Genomic DNA, 15,660 nt, shown 5'->3' with positions numbered 1-15,660 from the left:
ACCTTTATTTTGCACCTACACTTAAGATGCACAAATGGTTATACTTGGGAACCCATAGATCCTTAGGAAAATGTTATAACTAAGACTCTTTTGACCCTGTTGATGTTAAAAAACCTACTAGAGTATGCATATTAATGGACCAATAATTTCTTTGTTGACAGATATTTATTAGTAGCTACACAGGAACTGAACCAAAGAAGCAAGTCTATAAATCTGTACCGAACATCTTATTCAACACACAATAATTAACACTTTAGACTGTTAATAACTAAACATAAGTTAATTCAGTTTCTATTCATTTTATTTTCAAGAAAATGCAACAAGCCTAAATAAAGTGTTTAATAGTCTTTGGAGACACTTATTGAAATGACATTTTAATTACCAATTCTTATTACATTGATGTAAGTAAAATGAGGTCAAAAGTTAAATAAAAGAGGAATAAAATAGACTTACTCAATATTCGAGTAGGAGATAGTAATTTCTAAATTGATTTTTAATACCCAACAAAATAAGTAACTCATCATGAATTTGTCACAACAATACAGATTTTACAATAATTATATCTGTGCTGATTAGGTTTCTTTGCATAACATAATTATTTTGGACAATAGGTAGAAATTATACCTATTACACTATTGGACTATACAAGTTGATATTCTTTAGTGAAACTGTGATAGGTGACCGGAAACTGTAGTAAAATTTAAAAGTGTCTTAGTTTAAGTAAATATTTGTTATAATATAAAATTCAAGTAATATCAGCACTTCTTTTGCTAATAATACCTAAATCCAGGTTATTTTGATGACACTTAGACAAGTAAATAAATTATCTTTATGATCAGAAAGTATCTCTTGATATTTAAGAATCCCAGTACCCAATTCAATGCTATTTTGAGGTGACATGGGTTCAGTTCATTCTTTACAAGTTGTGTTTAATATCAAAACAATTCTACTTAATTTAATAATACCAAGCTAAGGTACCTACAACCTTTGTACACCAATTGAAATTATTCTGCCAACATATAAGAGGTTTACCGAGATGATTAGTTAAACACTGTACTTATGCTTTTTATTTGTGTTTTGAAGGAGGAGTAGGAGTCTTTTATCATATTTATTGATTATTGTATTGAATAAATGAATAAATAGTTTCTCTGATATTAAATCAGTATTTAAATTAAAAACGTTAGACCATTTATAAAAAAAATGACAATTATTCAGATAGTACTCAGGAAGCGCACTTTTTTAGTCGTAAATACATACTATAGCCTTTAAAATGTTGAGTTGCAAATGCTTTATATTCTATTAATAGCCTCTATTAATAACTATTACTGCTCTGTTATTTAGATCAACTTCACCTATCTGCTAATCTGGAGAGTATGTTTCAAGAGGTTTTAAAAACTTACTGTTATTAAGTAATTTAATTAAAATAAAAATTTCAATTTAACAATATTGGTTGCATCAAGAATACTGATTGAGCACAACGGTTTTTTAAAGAGGACAATATTCTTGGGCTAGTTTATATCCTATTGACCTCTAAAAAAATATAAATAAAATTAAATTATAATTTTGTTAAAAGGCATTTTCTCAGGCAATTATTTTCTGCAAAAAAGGCATTTTTTATTAACCCTACCCTTACCTCAGTTGGAGTAAGATAAAAAGTAGGAACTCCAATGGATCTCTTGTAGTACACAGAAGATCCAAAAGGCCAAATAACTAGATAATAATAGAAAACTATAAAAGCTGAAGCTGCTAATGGAAACTTCAATTGCCTGGAAGAAACTATTCCAACTACCTCTAAGAAATGTATTTCCCAATTCTTAAGAAACTTTTGAGGCAAAATGAACCTCACTACCTCTGGACACAGGATCATAAGCAAAAATCACAAAAATTGTCTCTTTACGCCCCTTATTTTCATTTTTATTAGTGAATTCTTGACTATTTTTTAGCTTTCTCGGTTTTCTTATTTAATTCCCTTATTATTAATTTCGGCTGTCTTGTCTTTTAATTTTGTTTTCCTAGTAAGACTCTTTAAATTTGATAAATAACTAAATGTTGAGAGCATATTTTGATTTGAATACATTCCCGGTATAAAGATTTACTCAAAATAAAGGTTTTTTTTCTTACATAACTGGCGGTTGCTACTATTTTCAAAAATGTCATTCAGTTCGGTCCAATTTCAAGATCAATACAATAGCAACATTTTGTGACCACTCAAAGGCATTTGACTGTGTCTGCCCCTATGGTCCCTACTAGAATCATTTGTCTTAAAAAATCAATTTGCTTTTTGATTATTTATTTATTTATTTATTTGGATCAAACTTAGTGATTGAAATTTGACCCTTTTCCTGTTGGCAGATTGACCTGATATTTGGTATACACCTTTACTTCTTTAATTTAATACATTTTGTATCATTGTAAATCCAAGATGGCTGCCGCTACAAAATGGCGGAAAACATATTTTTTCGTAGCCTCCTCAATAAACTAGTAGAATGTAGTAAACTATGAAAAAAAAAATTCAAATCCAATTTGGCCGTCAACAATATGGTTATGGTAACAAAGTTAAGAACTAAACTTGAAAATAAATTAACTCATTTATTTTATCTTTATTACTTTGCTGATGACACCGCATAGTTCAGAGATCACAAAGAGGTTCTAAGAATTTATTCAGAGTTAAGTATTCAAGCCAAAATGAAGCATAGTTGTAGAGTTTTACATTAGGAGAATTTGTATGGTGCATATAAATTTGGAACAAAAAATTAATTTAGAAGACACGGCAATTCATTTACATCGCTGAAAAATCTGTATATTCAACTCGAAAAGCATTAAAATTTGGCGAGGGTCCAAATCCTCTTTTAAAATGAACTGGAATATTAAGAAGTGTTTACCGAACAAGTATTTCGGTTAAGAAAGTCTTTTAAAATAATTGAATTTATGTATGTGGACCTTGGAGAGGAGCTTCACTCCATATATACAGACTTCTTCAAGGCATTTGACAGGGTGAACTATCAAATCTCGCTTAATAAACTCATTGCTGTTGCAACAGGGTTTACTGTTTTACAGGTTAATAACAGAGTTATGATCTTTTTAGCAGACATCAAACACTGTTTTAGCCACACCTATTTGCTCCCTAAGTGACACGTCCTGATCTAAACATCTCCAAATGTAGAGCTATAATATTTCCCAGACATTCAACTGATTTAAAAAAAAAACCTATAGATTTTTTATCGGGCAATTATTTTTTGCAAAAAAAAACAGTTTTTTATTAACCCTACCCTTACCCTCCCACCCACCTCACACAACTTACCAGTGAGAAATTGTTTTCAAAAATCATTGTTTTCCAAATTAGTAGGCATGAACAACAGCTGGTTTTGTCGTTATTATTAACGAAAAAGGGTGATTTTTCAAAAGAATTTCTTACTGGACAAATGTTTGGGGTGGGTGGGGGGGTAAGGGTTGTGTCAATAAAAACCAATTTTTTTGCAGAAAATATTTATTTAATATTTAATTTAATAGCACGGTTTATTTAAATTTTATAATATCTTATAAATATTTTAAATTTTATAAATATTTAGTATAAAAACAGCATTATTGATTGGATAAATAAATAAATAAATAATATCTTTATTTAGCAAGAAGCTACATTCAATAAAAACATAGGTGAAAAATAAACTAAAAGTGTAAATTGGCTATAACTGTATCAGGACCCTCCGGTTTGTCCATGGATGGTCTCGGTAATCCAGAAACAGCATCCCGGTTCCAGAAATATCCTGTCAGAGGTAGACCATAAATTAAAACTAGACTTAACCTAAACATTATTTCCTTGCCCTACTAATTAAAAGCACAGTTACTTATTGTTTGCCTTATAGTAATAAAAATAATGTCGACTCAGGTTGATCGAGTCGGTTCGGTTGCAATCAGCCGATGACACACATTTGGAACTTGGTTGACCTTGCCGACTAGACACATTGGTCCCCCCGTGTAATACTTAGAAAGGCTTCGGTAGTTCCAAGAAGCTGTAACCAGTATCCCGGTTGGCCCAAAAATACCCAGTCAACAGATAAACCAACAATCAAGATGATGATTGGAGCGGAAACAATGCATACTATAGTAAAACTTAATAAACTACATAATTAAAATAAAATAATAAAATAACAAACACAATTTTACTTATTCATAATAAATTTTCTCAAGAGCCCTCTGAATTGATTTAAAGTAATACAATTTTTGATGTTAGCAGGCAAGTTGTTAAATAGTATTAAACCTTTGTATAGAACTGAATTATGCATTTGGGTTGTGTTACATCTGTCGACTAGTATGAAGTCTATACGATTTCCCGTATTATAGTTATGTATATCTCCAAAAACTCTTAATTTATTACAAATATAATCGGGGAGCATCTGATGTTTTAATTTAAAAATAAACAAATAAACGTTATACAAAATTCTTTGATGTACAGACAACATATCTAGGACACCCAACATAGAGATAACAGGCGTGTAACGGTTACAATTTAGAATCAGTCTCATAGCTCTATTTTGAATTCTTTCCAGTTGGTCAATTCTATACTGTGGCAAGTTAAACAATAATGTTGAACAGAACTGTAAATGAGGAAGAGCAATGGCGTTGTAAAGTTTTAATTTGATGTACATTGACAAGTTTTTTCCAATTCTTGTGATAAATCCAACTTTTTTTGAAAATTTTCTCATTACATAATCTGCATGAGCATGGAAATTCAGATTGGCATCGAAAATTGTTCCCAAATATTTAATTTCTTTGTCGTACAAAATACTTTCCCCATTCACAGAAATCTGTACATTGCCCATGTCTATAGAACTTAATCTAGATCTCTTGCCAAATATACAAAACTTGGATTTACTTGCATTTAAACTTAGTTTATTTCTACAGAGCCAGATGAATAAGTTATTGAGTTCAACGTTCATGACCTGTTGCAGTTGATGAATGTCTTTACCCACCACATATAACATTGTATCGTCCGCAAACAACACCACATTACACCCCCGCACTACCTCCACCATATCGTTAACATACAATAAAAATAGCAAGGGGCCCAAGACCGTTCCCTGCGGTACACCATGCTTTACATTAACACTTTCAGAAATTCATTACACAATTTAGTGTTTTGCACTTTTGGAACAGGAACAACAGTAGAAAGTTTCCAGGCTTGCGGAAAAATCCCAGTACTTAAGGATGTATTGATAATATCCAGATGACGATCACCCACAACATAAGCAACATCGCAAAGAACCTGCTTGGAGATGCCACTCTCCCCACCACCAACGTTTTTTAGATTTTTAAGTATTTCCTTCATTTTAGTCATCGAAACTTTATTAAATTGTGTCAAGGTTTTCTGGACTGAAGGTGGTTCAATGAAATATGTTTGGCCATTTGCTGCTGGTGGAATATCTGCAAGAATAAGATCAATACTATTCACGAAATAATTATTAAATCTTTGTGCAATATCATCCTCCTGTGTAATGATTTCATTTTCAAACTTTATTTCATTAGGCATGTTTTGGTTTTTTCCTGGCAAAAGCGTCTTCAGATTTTTCCAGAGTTCTTTTTGATTATTTTTATTTAGATCTATGGTATTCGCAAAAAATCTATCCTTTTCTACTCTTATCTTGCTTACTATGTTATTTCTTATAGCTTTATATTCATTCCAAACGTTGTCGTTGTTTTCTATGGCAGCCCTTTTATATAATCGATCCCTTTCCTGCATTTGCTCCCTTATATCTTGAGTTATCCATTTTTTATCGGCATATTTCTGTTTTTGCACAATTTTAATCCTTGGGCACATACTGTCAAGAATTGTTCTAATATCTCTGACAAAAGTATTAGCTAGTAAGTCAACATCTGAACTATTTCTATTCCAATTGCATGTAAGCAGTTCTTCCTGAAGTTTATGGCATTTGTAGGTCTTAAAAGACCTAGTATAACTTACTACATCCATTGGCTGTTCCTTCTGATAATATGGAAGAAAAACAGAGATTTTTTAGAAGAGTTTCATCAAATATGTGAGCTGTATTAATCGAGTTTAAAAACTAGATATATAAATCCTGTGTCAATTTTTATAATTTTCTTAAAAATCATTTTTTTCTCAAACAATTATTTTTTGCAAAATAACTGTTTTTTATTAACCCTACCCTTACCCCCCCCCACCCACCCCACACAACTTACCAGTGAGAAATTGTTTTCAAAAATCATTGTTTTCCAAAATAATACGCATGAACAACAGCTGGTTTCGTCGTTAATATCTAATCTAATAACACAGTTTGTTTATTTAAATTTGATATAATTATGTATATTAATAAATATTTACTACAAACACAGTGCTATTAGATTGGATTTTATAGACGAAAAATTGTGATTTTTCATAAGAATCAATCGAAAACAATGTTTTTGCAGAAAATTTAATAACTAGTTAATACTAATATACAGGGCTTGTATGTATAAAATTTGACAATAGGAACCAATAAATTTCTCAAATAACAAAAATATAAATCCCAAAAAAACCCATAAATACCATAGGTGCACAGAAAATATTACGTGCACATTTTCGTAGCTATTTATACGACTCTACTATTAGAAGTACAACAAGGAAGTGACTGTAGTATGCTGTTTTTAAAACGACAAAATTATGTCGACATCATTTCAAGATGTGTGCGTTACGTGTATACGTCAGTGTTTGTTTCTCGTGGCACACTAAAGAACTTTTAACCAGCTTTTTTAATACAGCTAACCTATTTTCTTATTTTGTTAAGGTTCTTATGTTAATGATTTCTATTTTCATAATAAGAACTTCCATCAGTACCTACATTTTTGTGTAGTAGCAGATTAATATGTTAAGATACATATCTCAATTCATATATGTAAGTCTGAGAAATATAGAATATAAAAATAATAGAATATTAACTCTTCCTTCACTGTTTATATTTGAATCTGTTTGCTTAATCCGAAAGCATGTGTCAGAATTTCCAAAGAGGCCTTCTCATAACTATCCACTTAGAAAAGCAGAGCATGATATTTATCTGCCAACCCCACGGTCGGAATTAGTAAAAACTTCTATACTCTATAGAGCAAAAAAATGCACAATCATCTTCCTTTTACGATTAAATCTATGACAACGTTTTCCTGTTTTCGCCATGCCTTAAAAGCTTTACTATTGGAAAAGGCTTTATACACAGTAGAAGACTTTTTTAATCTTTCCTTTTAAATACCACACACACACTGGCCCCTATTTATTTTATAGTCTCCATCCCTAGAATTAGTTATTGTGATAATAGTCGTAATTTAACTTCAACTTATTTTGTATACTTCTTTTACCTAATTTACATTTTTGTATTGTTTTATATTCTTTTTAATATCAACTTCTGACTTTATAAACATTTAGTTGTATAAGTAATTTGACCATGTTCAATAGGTTACCTATTTTGTATAAAATCTTGTGTTTTTGTTTTTTGTGTACTCATGTGTTTATTTATTTATTTATATTAGCTTTGTCTACAAAATTTATAATTTTTTGACAATAAAGCGATTGTATGTAAATATCCCAATTGAACTGCTTCTCAGTAGTTCAACCCTTTGAAATAAAATCAGTCAGATTAGACAATCAGTATAATATTTTGATACATGGTATCATTAATTACTAACTCTCTTATTTCCTGCTACAGTAGTAGTCAGAGGGTGAATCATGTTGATTTTGTTATATACACTATCGGCAAAAAGTGGAGAAACAAACAGATTTTTGTTAATAATTTTTTTTTTTTTTGTAATATTTTGTTCCTATTTAGAAAATAACTTTTATGAGGCACAAGGAAACCTCACTTTAGATTTTTTAGACTTTAACGGGTTCTAAGCGGAAAATTTAAGCTCTCTATCACTGCATGGACTAATGGTTCAGTTTGCCGATGATACTACAATTCTGTGGCATAACAAAGATCAAAAAGTAGTCAGATCTCTCATAGTAGAGGACCTTCACAAAATTAAAGAGTGGTGCATCTGCAATCAGCTTGTATTCAATGTTGATAAGACTTTTGTTCTGGGCTTTAAGTGTAATGTAGAGGGTTTTTTGTTTGATGAGCAGAGCCTACATGGTAGAGATTATTGTCGATTTCTCGGCCTCTTCATTGATGAGAGTTTAAGGTTTGACAACCACGTTTTGGGCCTCGCTGCTAAACTTTCTTCTGGTTGTTTTGCAGTCAGGGTTGCCAGGCATGAGCTGGGGAGGGTTGTTTGCTCGTTCAGTTTATTTCGCCTTAATAGACTCTCATATCCGTTATGGATTGCCATTTTGGGGATTGTGCTCCAAGGGACTCCTTAACATAATTTTTACTATTCAGAAAAAAGCATTAAGGTATCTGTGTGGTGTTGGTCTGAGAGTATCTTGTAAACCTCTTTTTGTAGCTGAAAGAATTTTAACAGTTTTCTCACTCTTTATATTGGAAACTGCAACACTCATACATAAGTCCGTAAGTCCACCATCCTGTACCAGTCATAATACTCGTCAAGTGGGCAACTTATCTCTTCCAATCCCCACCTCCTCACTTACGAGAAATTCTCTTATATTTATTAGTCGTAAAATATTTAATTATGTTCCTTTTTCGATTAGGACTGTTACAGACCTTAAAAAGTTTAGGAGAGAACTAAAGAAATTAATCTTACCAAAAGCTTACTACAGCATTGAAGAGTATTTTAACGATTCATTTTAATATTTAAAATTATTTGGTTTTGTCTTGTTTATATAAAATATGCTTCTATGTACAATCAAAATCGATTCTGTATTCTGTTTTTGTCCTGTATAACCAAATAAATACTTGTATTATAAATTCTAGGATTAGGAAGCTTTTAGCATAAGTTTATAAACTTGGCAAATAAAGTATATTTTGACTTTGACTTTGACTAATAAAAGGCAAAAAGTGGAGAAACAATTTATTTATATAATTTTTCGAGTACAATTAATATCGGGTTGGAAACCCCTTAGTGTTAATAACTTCTATACACCTAGAATTCAGTGACAGCATTAGTTTGTTAATATACATATTCTGGACTTATGGTCAACCATATTTTATTTAATTCTTAAAATAATTCATCCTGGTTTCTGAATTTAGCCTTGTTCTTTTGTCCTAGAAGTCGGTTCAATTCTTCCCAAAGATTTTCTATAGGGTTAATATCTGGGCTCTGAGCAGGCTATACCTCATGACATTAACTTTATTGCTAGCTAACCACTGTTTCACAAATACTGAGGTATGCTTTGGATCGTTATCGTGTTGAAACGTCCACAATAATGGCATGTTGTCTTCAGCATGTCGAAGCATTTGCTGCTCAAGAATGCGCAGATATTCAAAACGATCCATTTTACCTTCTACACGCATTAATGGACCAACACCTCTTCCCGAAAAACACCCCCACACCATAACATTTCCGCCGCCATGTTTTATAGTGGGCAAAGTGTATTTAGGATTAAGTCTACAACTCTTCGGATGTCATACTCACTTTACACCATCGGATCCAAACAAATTGAATTTAGCGGTGTGAAGTTAGCTACCAAAAAGTTAGCTGAAAAAAGCCGATTTCACCCGAACGTCCAGTGACGTCGGGTACAGCAGTATTAAAGCAAACAAATTTGTTTTTATGAGTTTTTACTTTAAGTTTTGCCTTTGGGATTAAAAGCTTTAAGAAAATTTGTTTAATTTATTTTCCAAAATGGCAAACAATCCAAATAGATTCTGTTTATCTTTTACTACACCATTTCACATCTGAAATGGTGTAGTAAAAGATAAAAATATTTCTTGAAAGTCCCTTATAATGCAGTTTTTTTTATACCGTGGTAATAACATATATACATTTGAAGTTACGACAGGAACCAGAACGTCACAGAAATTGGAATACATATTATATTAGTAATAAAATTGCAACTATACAATATATGACTATGCAAGGGTTTTTTTTAAATTTTATTTCTCTAAATTACTAAATTTTTAATTGTTTCATAGAATTTCGTTGTTTTTTATTGAATCCTAAAATTGTTTCACCCTAAATTGAAGATATGTAATAGCAGAAGATTTTGCCCTAATTTTAATACCAAAAACAATCCCTTCACCCCCTTCAGATATTCGCTCGAAGTTAGCTGAAAAATGTAAAATTTTTGGACTCTATTAATAAAAAAAATGTTTTTATCGAATCCTAAAATTGTTTCACCCTAAATTAAAGATATGTGATAACGGAAGATTTTCCCTTAATTTTAATACCAAAAACAACCTCCACACCTCCTTCAGATATTCGCTAGAGGTGCGAAGAAAAATTGTAATACTTGGAGTCTGATAATAAAAAAAATGTTTTTATCGAACCCTAAAATTATTTCACCACAAATTAAAGATATGTGATAGCGAAAGATTTTCCCTTAATTTTAATACCGAAAACAACCCCCCCAACCCCTTCAGATATTCGCTAGAGGTGCGCTGAAAAATTGTAATATTTGGACTCTAATAATTAAAAAAATGTTTTTATCGAACCCTAAAATTGTTTCACCCTAAATTGAAAATATGTAATAGCGGAAGATTTTCCCTTAATTTTAATGTTAAAAACAACCCTCCCAACCCCTTCAGATATTCGCTAGAGGTGCGCTGAAAAATTGTAATACTTGGAGTCTGATAATAAAAAAAATGTTTTTATCGAACCCTAAAATTGTTTCACCCTAAATTAAAGATATGTGATAGCGGAAGATTTTCCCTTAATTTTAATACCAAAAACAACCCCCACACCCCCTTCAGATATTCGCTAGAGGTGCGAAGAAAAATTGTAATATTTGGACTCTAATAATTAAAAAAATGTTTTTATCGAACCCTAAAATTGTTTCACCCTAAATTGAAAATATGTAATAGCGGAAGATTTTCCCTTAATTTTAATACCGAAAACAACCCCCCCAACCCCTTCAGATATTCGCTAGAGGTGCGCTGAAAAATTGTAATACTTGGAGTCTGATAATAAAAAAAATGTTTTTATCGAACCCTAAAATTGTTTCACCCTAAATTAAAGATATGTGATAGCGGAAGATTTTCCCTTAATTTTAATACCAAAAACAACCCCCACACCCCCTTCAGATATTCGCTAGAGGTGCGAAGAAAAATTGTAATATTTGGACTCTAATAATTAAAAAAATGTTTTTATCGAACCCTAAAATTGTTTCACCCTAAATTGAAAATATGTAATAGCGGAAGATTTTCCCTTAATTTTAATACCGAAAACAACCCCCCCAACCCCTTCAGATATTCGCTAGAGGTGCGCTGAAAAATTGTAATACTTTACGGAGTCTGATAATAAAAAAACTGTTTTTAAAAAAAATGTCTTATAAGGTTTTTAGATATTTGTGCGATTTAAACACTAAAGTACAAACATTGTTTATACAATGCTCAAATTTTCTTAAAAAAAAGAATTTGTAATAATTTTGATTCAGTTTACAATTCTCCAAAAACACAAATTTTTTCTCGTTTTCATTTATTTCAAAAGAACCTTCCAAGTATATGCATTTTCGACAAGTTAATTTTACAGGATAGGTTTCTAAATTTTTTGAATTTAAAGGCATCACCTGAAGAGAAGATCTTTTCTTTTTTATAATGTTTTCAAGTTCATGTGGAATTTCAAATGATTCTGGAGTAATATTAAATTGTTTGCTGACATTACTACTTAATTTAGATAGTGACATAGGACTTCTTTGTGAACAAAACGGACGGACCGTCGCTGTCAATAACACTTACTTTACAATTTTTAAAATCTTGAGAATCATTAGTATCTGTGAGGTAGTGGACATTGGGTGTATCTGTTGAAGTCTGAATCAAATTTTTCGTATTTGGGTTCTGAACGGTCTGCTCTACTTCGGGTCGTATAGGCGTTGATGCATTGAGTGGTATAAGTAATGGTGCACCAGACAGCGTAATTCCATTAGTCTTGTAAATCTAAAATTTATTTTAGATTTATGTGCATATATGTTTAAATATTTATATAAGGCGATGAGAAAAAGACGGAGAGTTGAAAAACCTACATCAAGTTGTGTTATTATTTTGCCATTTTCGAAAATGTCTTTGCAGTTATCTCCATTGATGGCAATATTTTCTGCAGTATGTAACTGCTCTTCAAAAGATGAGATATTATCGCCTTGCGACAAAAAATAAAATATATCATTAAAAGACAATATATTTGATGCAATAACCTTCTATTTCTGTTGTACATAAAAACAGCGTTCCAAAATTTAAAATATCATAATATAGAAGAATTCTATATTTGGGGGAGTTGTTTTTAATATTAAAATTAAGGTAAGATCTTCCGCTATTACATATCTTCAATTTAGGGTGAAAAAATTTTAGGGTTCGATAAAAACATTTTTTTAATTATTAGAGTCCAAGTATTACAATTTTTCTTCGCACCTCTAGCGAATATCTGAAGGGGGTGTGGGGGTTGTTTTTGGTATTAAAATTAAGGGAAAATCTTCCGCTATCACATATCTTTAATTTAGGGTGAAACAATTTTAGGGTTCGATAAAAACATTTTTTTTATTATTAGAGTCCAAATATTACAATTTTTCTGCGCACTTCTATCGAATATCTGAGGGGGGGAGGAGGGCTTGTTTTTGGTATCAAAATTAAGGTAAGATCTTCCGCTATTACATATCTTCAATTTAGGGTGAAACAATTTTAGGGTTCGATAAAAACATTTTTTTAATTATTAGAGTCCAAATATTACAATTTTTCTTCACACCTCTAGCGAATATCTGAAGGGGGTGTGGGGGTTATTTTTGGTATTAAAATTAAGGGAAAATCTTCCGCTATCACATATCTTTAATTTGTGGTGAAATAATTTTAGGGTTCGATAAAAACATTTTTTTTATTATCAGACTCCAAGTATTACAATTTTTCTTCGCACCTCTAGCGAATATCTGAAGGGGTTGGGGGGATTGTTTTTGGTATTAAAATTAAGGGAAAATCTTCCGCTATCACATATCTTTAATTTAGGGTGAAACAATTTTAGGGTTCGATAAAAACTTTTTTTTTATTATTAGAGTCCAAAAATTTTAAATTTTTCAGCTAACTTCGAGCGAATATCTGAAGGGGGTGAAGGGATTGTTTTTGGTATTAAAATTAGGGCAAAATCTTCTGCTATTACATATCTTCAATTTAGGGTGAAACAATTAAAAATTGAGTAATTTAGAGAAATAAAATTAAAAAAAAACCCTTGCATCGTCATATATTGTATAGTTGCAATTTTATTACTAATATAATATGTATTCCAATTTCTGTGACGTTCTGGTTCCTGTCGTAACTTCAAATGTATATATGTTATTACCACGGTATAAAAAAAACTGCATTATAAGGGACTTTTAAGAAATATTTTTATCTTTTACTACACCATTTCAGATGTGAAATGGTGTAGTAAAAGATAAACAGAATCTATTTGGATTGTTTGCCATTTTGGTAAATAAATTAAACAAATTTTCTTAAAGCTTTTAATCCCAAAGGCAAAACTTAAAGTAAAAACCCATAAAAACAAATTTGTTTGCTTTAATACTGCTCTACCCGACGCCACTGGACGTTCGGGTGACATCGGCTTTTTTCAGCTAACTTCACACTTCACACCGCTATTGAATTTGCTCTCATCCGAAAATAAAACATTTTTCCACGGTCAATGAAAGATGATCTCTTGCAACCTGTAGTCTAGCAGCCCTGTTCCTAGGTGAAATAAAAGGTTTCTTTGCTGGACGCCGCCCATACAGTCCCATTTCACTAAGGCAATACCGAATGCTTCGAATTGAGAGTGAAACTTTTGGAAATTCTTGTTTAACACTACTAGCTGAAGCAAATGGGTTACTGGTTACAAACCTCTTAATTTTTCTATCTTCAGCATCATTAGTTTTTGGATCTTCTGGTCTTGGGGGGCTTTTATAGTTTTTCTGATCTTCCAAAAGGGAATAACCTTGCTTATAATTGATCTATTAAGATTTAAATCTTTAGCTATCGAACCTTGCTTTTGCCTACTATTAAATTTGTTTAAACCTATATAGGATACAACCTAGGTTTAACTGAACTCAATTTCAGTCATACAATTTTCAAAATTAAAAAAACAAAGAGATGAGACAGAAATGTTTCTTCACTTTTTGCCTCTGCTAAATCATAAAATTAAAATTATTTATAAAAAAAGGTGATTATTTCAATATTTATTGGCAACAAAACAAAAAACATTCTAAAGAGATTTGATATTAGAGCTCAGTAGGAAAATAAAACAATATTTTAAATGTATATATATATATAGGTGATAGAAAAAGTCTATAGTTTTTGTATCTATACTTTTCATACATAAGCATGCCTATCAATATTATTGCCTCAGTCTGTTGGAGATCCGCGCTCATACTTACACAACATTAAGGTGCCTGAAACATTTTTCTTTAGACCAACAGATTCTAGTGAAATAATGGAAGCTCTATCCTCAATGAAAAATAAGAACTCCTCTGGATGGGATGGGCTGTCACTAAAGGTCCTAACAGCGCTACCGCTACCAACCCTTGATTCTTTGGCTGAGGTGTTAAATGTTTCACTTTCAAGTGGGTCCTTTCCACATTTACTCAAGGATGCCTTGATTATACCATTATTTAAGGGTGGAAACTATGATGACCCATCAAATTTCAGACCCATAGCCCTGCTTCCCACGCTTAGCAAGCTTGTAGAAAGATTGGTAAAAACTAGGATGATGGAATTTCTGAAACGGCATAATGTTCTTAACCATCAGCAATTTGGATTCCGGACGAAACTGGGTACATCTGATGCTATTTTCAATTTTTTAGAGAGTCTGTACATGGGGTTGAACGCTGGGGAGAGTGCGGCGGCGGTGTTCTGTGACTTATCTAAGGCGTTTGACTGTGTAAGTCACAGAATACTGCTACAGAAGCTAGAAACCTATGGATTCAGAGGAGTTGCTCTCGACTGGTTTCGTTCTTACCTATCTGGAAGAACACAAAGGGTATTCTTTGACAATGATATGTCATCCCGTCTGAATATGGACGCTGGTGTACCCCAGGGTTCTGTTCTTGGACCAATATTGTTCCTGCTATATGTCAATGATATCTCTCAAATTCCAATTAGGGGCAAATTTACTATCTTTGCGGATGATACAACATTACTTTGGCATGTCACTGACACCAAGAGATTAAGGAATATTGTTGATGAAGATTTAATTCTTGTAAAGTCATGGTGTGAATCTAATAGATTAACTTTTAATATTTCTAAAACTAATATTTTAACTTTTAAATGTAACCTTGGAACTGTCACTTTGCAAAATGAAACAATAAGTCCTTCTGAAACATGCAAATTTTTGGGCCTGACGATTGATAAGCAATTAAAATTTAAAAATCATATCTCCTCTTTATTAGGGAAGTTATCATCCAACTGTTATGCTATTAGAGTAATAACACATTCTCTGGGACGTGATGTGGCCAAAATTGCCTACCTCTTATAGAGTCTTATCTGAGATACGGTATTGTGTTTTGGGGTGTGTGCTCTCAGTATTTGTTCAGTTCTCTATTTATTTTGCAAAAAAGAGCCATACGCTATATGTGTGCAGCTCCCTTTCGTAGCCCCTGTAGGCCATTGTTTTTAAAAT

At 31.8% G+C, this 15,660-nt stretch overlaps 1 protein-coding gene across 6 annotated transcripts in view; it reads left to right on the top strand.

Annotated features, from left to right (window-relative positions):
* Positions 1 to 15,660, top strand: part of LOC126745983 (serine/threonine-protein phosphatase 2A regulatory subunit B'' subunit beta-like) — an 82,607-nt gene that overhangs the window by 349 nt on the left and 66,598 nt on the right. The gene's annotated exons all lie outside the window — the stretch shown is intronic.

The sequence above is a fragment of the Anthonomus grandis genome, chromosome 16 (genome assembly GCF_022605725.1).
Source record: "Anthonomus grandis grandis chromosome 16, icAntGran1.3, whole genome shotgun sequence".
Lineage (NCBI taxonomy): Eukaryota > Metazoa > Arthropoda > Insecta > Coleoptera > Curculionidae > Anthonomus > Anthonomus grandis.
The sequence above is the reverse complement of the archived record's forward strand: the minus strand, read 5'-3'. Positions and strand labels throughout refer to the sequence as shown.